This window comes from Lichenostomus cassidix, chromosome 1 (assembly GCF_008360975.1).
Source record: "Lichenostomus cassidix isolate B80296 chromosome 1, HeHo_3.0, whole genome shotgun sequence".
Lineage (NCBI taxonomy): Eukaryota > Metazoa > Chordata > Aves > Passeriformes > Meliphagidae > Lichenostomus > Lichenostomus cassidix.
In genome coordinates this window covers 114,877,517-114,882,586 of record NC_139479.1, presented here as the reverse complement: position 1 = coordinate 114,882,586, position 5,070 = coordinate 114,877,517, and the positions used below count along the sequence as shown (strand labels likewise).

General features: G+C 68.8%; 2 long non-coding RNA genes across 2 annotated transcripts in view; both read left to right on the top strand.

Moving 5' to 3' along the window:
* The first annotated feature begins 250 nt into the window (after positions 1-250).
* Positions 251-3,223, top strand: LOC146445654 (uncharacterized). The gene is made up of 3 exons (XR_014855710.1): positions 251-1,040; positions 1,205-2,964; positions 3,129-3,223. It is a non-coding gene; the product is annotated as an uncharacterized LOC146445654 (long non-coding RNA).
* Positions 3,224-3,245: 22 nt separating this feature from the next.
* The window catches only part of LOC146445653 (uncharacterized), a 4,930-nt gene continuing 3,105 nt past the window's right edge, over positions 3,246-5,070 (top strand). The window contains exon 1 of the long non-coding RNA XR_014855707.1: positions 3,246-3,406. This is a non-coding gene — a long non-coding RNA (uncharacterized LOC146445653). The remainder of the gene's footprint in view (positions 3,407-5,070) is intronic.

Here is a 5,070-nt window from a genome sequence, read left to right as displayed (position 1 = left end):
GTGTGCAGGCACTTGGCTGAAGGAACCCTCGCCATGGCCGGGCGGGAGGGGAAAGTCTCAGGCCTTGGCCCTGCTTGCCGAGGGCGGCACCAAGCCGCTTAATGGCGGCGTGGGCACGCTGACCCGCCTGTAGCCAGGGCCCGGGTCTCTGCCCGCGCCGCGCGGCTGCCAGTCCTGACGGCACCGAGCCGCTTAGTGGTAGCGTGGGCACGCTGACCCGCCTGTAGCCAGGGCCCGGGTCTCTGCCTGCGCTGCACGGCCGGCCGTCCTGCAGGTGCTACCGACCTGCTGGCACGCCACGGCCCCGTAGTCGGGGCACGTGTCACGATTGTGTGGAGCCCCTTTGTCCCCAGGAGCGGCCCCGGGTCCCTGTAACTCAGGGCTGGAGAGGCTGCTCTAGGCAGGTGACAGGAACGAGAGCGCTCCGTGGCGCTTTGTTGGGAGTGCCGGGCCACAGGGGACGGCCCCGTAAGTGGGGTTCTGTGCGTCCCCGGGCCTCGGCGGGCGGTCGGAGGGACCCCCTGTAATCAGGCGGGTATCCCTGGCCCCGGCCTTTTAGGGGCCTGGGGCCAGGAGTCACGGGGGGCCGGGCGTGTGCCCTCCCTGTCCTCGGGGCTGGGCTCCCGGCCCCTGGGCCTTAGGCCGTGTTCTTGGACTGGCTTAACTGACAAGTGTCAAGTGTCGAGTGTCGAGTATCCGTTCCTGTCACCGTGGGGGAAGGCCGAGCTCCGTGGCCCCCCGGGTGTCGACCGGCCTGTAAGCAGGCTTGCGTGTCTGGGAGCCTCGGTGCTCCCTCAGCCGGCAGCCTAGGTGGGGGTTAGCCCCCCGGAACCGGAGAGGAGAAGGAGCCCCCCTCCGCAGGCCTCGGGGCCCAGAGCCGGTGCTCTGGAGTCCTGGGCACTTTACAGTCCAGGAAGCGGCCGGAGGCCCCTGTAAGCAGGGCCAGCAGCCTCTTTGGCCGCTGCCGTGCGTGCCCAGCTTCATTTGCCCAGAGGGCCTCGCTCCCAGCGCCGGATGGGACTGCGCCGGACGTCGCGATGGTGAGCCGAGCTGAAGCTGGGGGGCTTTTGTGGAGCTGGGGCGGGGGGCTGGTGTCTGTGGGTGGCGGCTCGAGGATCTCCCCGTGGGGCAGCTGGGTGGCCGTTCCCCTCAGGCGTGGGAGCCGGAGCCTTTCGGTGCTGAGTGTCTCGTCGTCTGTCGGCAGAAGCCGTGGGACGACGAGGCGAGAGCTGCAGCGGCGAGCTCAAGAGTTAGAGCGGCGAGCTCAAGAGCAGAGCGGCGAGGCACGGCGAGCGCAGCGGCGGCCTGGAGGCGAAGAAGGGGGCACGAGAGGCCCTCTGGGTAAAGGCCATAGCTCCGTGCTGGGCGACCTCCCCCGTAAGTGAGAGGGGCAAGGTCTTTGTTGTTGGTGTTTTGCCAACGTTGTGCTCCTTTGGCTGCCCGGAGAGATGGGCCGCCTTGTAAGCAGGGTCAGAGCCCCTCTCTCCGCACCCGCGTCGGGGACACGGAGCTCTCCCGGCCCCCCAGCCCACCCTGTAAGCAGGGCGCAGGGCTTCCCCCCGAGCCCGGCAGCTTTCTGCCTAGTCTGCTGGCCCCTGGCCAGCGTGACCCCCCCGTACTCGGGGCGCGTCACGGCCTCTGACCCCGTGCCACCCCTGAGTAGCCTCAGGGTGGCGAGGCCCCTGCGTGTCGTCCCCGAAGAGCAGGGGCGAGACCCGAGGCTTTTGCCTTCCGGTCGGCGGTGGGGACGGTTTCTTTGGTCCGGTGGCTGCACAGAGCTTGCTCCCCCTTCCGGGACTGCGTTCCCCCCTCCCCTTTGTCCCTCTGTGTGTAGTTGGCGTGCGTGAGCGAGTGTGGCTGCGCTTTAGACCCCCTTTAGAAATAGGCCAGCCTAGCTTAGACGTCCCAGGAGGGAAAGAGGAGCTGTGTGCAGGCACTTGGCTGAAGGAACCCTCGCCATGGCCGGGCGGGGGGGGAAAGGCTCAGGCCTTGGCCCTGCTTGCCGAGGGCAGCACCAAGCCGCTTAATGGCGGCGTGGGCACGCTGACCCGCCTGTAGCCAGGGCCCGGGTCTCTGCCCGCGCTGCGCGGCTGCCAGTCCTGACGGCACCGAGCCGCTTAGTGGTAGCGTGGGCACGCTGACCCGCCTGTAGCCGGGGCCCGGGTCTCTGCCTGCGCTGCACGGCTGGCCGTCTTGCAGGTGCTACCGACCTGCTGGAACGCCACGGCCCCGTAGTCGGGGCACGTGTCACGATTTTGTGCAGCCCCTTTGTCCCCAGGAGCGGCCCCGGGTCCCTGTAACTCAGGGCTGAAGAGGCTGCTCTAGGCAGGTGACAGGAACGAGAGCGCTCCGTGGCGCTTTGTTGGGAGTGCCGGGCCACGGGGGACGGCCCCGTAAGTGGGGTTCTGTGCGTCCCCGGGCCTCGGCGGGCGGTCGGAGGGACCCCCTGTAATCAGGCGGGTATCCCTGGCCCCGGCCTTTTAGGGGCCTGGGGCCGGGAGTCACGGGGGGCCGGGCGTGTGCCCTCCCTGTCCTCGGGGCTGGGCTCCCGGCCCCTGGGCCTTAGGCCGTGTTCTTGGACTGGCTTAACTGACAAGTGTCGAGTGTCGAGTGTCGAGTATCCGTTCCTGTCACCGTGGGGGAAGGCCGAGCTCCGTGGCCCCCCGGGTGTCGACCGGCCTGTAAGCAGGCTTGCGTGTCTGGGAGCCTCGGTGCTCCCTCAGCCGGCAGCCTAGGGGGGGGTTAGCCCCCCGGAACCGGAGAGGAGAAGGAGCCCCCTCCGCAGGCCTCGGGGCCCAGAGCCGGTGCTCTGGAGTCCCGGGCACTTTACAGTCCAGGCAGCGGCCGGAGGCCCCTGTAAGCAGGGCTAGCAGCCTCTTTGGCCGCTGCTGTGCGTGCCCAGCTTCATTTGCCCAGAGGGCCTCGCTCCCAGCGTCGGATGGGACTGCGCCGGACGTCGCGATGGTGAGCCGAGCTGAAGCTGGGGGCATTTGTGGAGCTGGGGCAGGGGGGCTGGTGTCTGTGGGTGGCGGCTCGAGGATCTCCCCGTGGGGCAGCTGGGTGGCCGTTCCCCTCGGGCGTGGGAGCCGGAGCCTTTCGGTGCTGAGTGCCTCGTCGTCTGTCGGCAGAAGCCGCGGGACGACGAGGCGAGAGCTGCAGCGGCGAGCTCAAGAGTTAGAGCGGCGAGCTCAAGAGTTAGAGCGGCGAGCTCAAGAGTTAGAGCGGCGAGCTCAAGAGTTAGAGCGGCGAGCTCAAGAGTTAGAGCGGCGAGCTCAAGAGTTAGAGCGGCGAGCTCAAGAGTAGAGCGGCGAGGCAAGGCGAGCGCAGCGGCGGCCTGGAGGCGAAGAAGGGGGCACGAGAGGCCCTCTGGGTAAAGGCCATAGCTCCGTGCTGGGCGACCTCCCCTGTAAGTGAGAGGGGCAAGGTCTTTGTTGTTGGTGTTTTGCCAACGTTGTGCTCCTTTTGCTGCCCGGAGAGAGGGGCCGCCTTGTAAGCAGGGTCAGAGCCCCTCTCTCCGCACCCGCGTCGGGGACACGGAGCTCTCCCGGCCCCCCAGCCCACCCTGTAAGCAGTGCGCAGGGCTTCTCCCCGAGCCCGGCAGCTTTCTGCCTAGTCTGCTGGCCCCTGGCCAGCGTGACCCCCCGTACTCGGGGCGCGTCACGGCCTCTGACCCCGTGCCACCCCTGAGTAGGCTCAGGGTGGCGAGGCCCCTGCGTGTCGTCCCCGAAGAGCAGGGGCGAGACCCGAGGCTTTCGCCTGCCGGTCGGCTGTGGGGACGGTTCCTTTGGTCCGGTGGCTGCACAGAGCTTGCTCCCCCTTCCGGGACTGCGTTCCCCCTCCATCCCCCCCCCCTCCCCTGTGTCCCCCAGTGTGTAGTTGGCGTGCGTGAGCGAGTGTGGCTGCGCTTTAGACCCCCTTTAGAAATAGGCCAGCCTAGCTTAGACGTCCCAGGAGGGAAAGAGGAGCTGTGTGCAGGCACTTGGCTGAAGGAACCCTCGCCATGGCCGGGCGGGGGGGGAAAGGCTCAGGCCTTGGCCCTGCTTGCTGAGGGCGGCACCAAGCCGCTTAATGGCGGCGTGGGCACGCTGACCCGCCTGTAGCCAGGGCCCGGGTCTCTGCCCGCGCTGCGCGGCTGCCAGTCCTGACGGCACCGAGCCGCTTAGTGGTAGCGTGGGCACGCTGACCCGCCTGTAGCCGGGGCCCGGGTCTCTGCCTGCGCTGCACGGCCGGCCGTCCTGCAGGTGCTACCGACCTGCTGGAACGCCACGGCCCCGTAGTCGGGGCACGTGTCACGATTTTGTGCAGCCCCTTTGTCCCCAGGAGCGGCCCCGGGTCCCTGTAACTCAGGGCTGGAGAGGCTGCTCTAGGCAGGTGACAGGAACGAGAGCGCTCCGTGGCGCTTTGTTGGGAGTGCCGGGCCACGGGGGACGGCCCCGTAAGTGGGGTTTGGTGCGTCCCCGGGCCTCGGCGGGCGGTCGGAGGGACCCCCTGTAATCAGGCGGGTATCCCTGGCCCCGGCCTTTTAGGGGCCTGGGGCCAGGAGTCACGGGGGGCCGGGCGTGTGCCCTCCCTGTCCTCGGGGCTGGGCTCCCGGCCCCTGGGCCTTAGGCCGTGTTCTTGGACTGGCTTAACTGACAAGTGTCGAGTGTCGAGTATCCGTTCCTGTCACCGTGGGGGAAGGCCGAGCTCCGTGGCCCCCCGGGTGTCGACCGGCCTGTAAGCAGGCTTGCGTGTCTGGGAGCCTCGGTGCTCCCTCAGCCGGCAGCCTAGGGGGGGGTTAGCCCCCCGGAAGCGGAGAGGAGAAGGAGCCCCCTCCGCAGGCCTCGGGGCCCAGAGCCGGTGCTCTGGAGTCCCGGGCACTTTACAGTCCAGGCAGCGGCCGGAGGCCCCTGTAAGCAGGGCTAGCAGCCTCTTTGGCCGCTGCTGTGCGTGCCCAGCTTCATTTGCCCAGAGGGCCTCGCTCCCAGCGTCGGATGGGACTGCGCCGGACGTCGCGATGGTGAGCCGAGCTGAAGCTGGGGGCTTTTGTGGAGCTGGGGCAGGGGGGCTGGTGTCTGTGGGTGGCGGCTT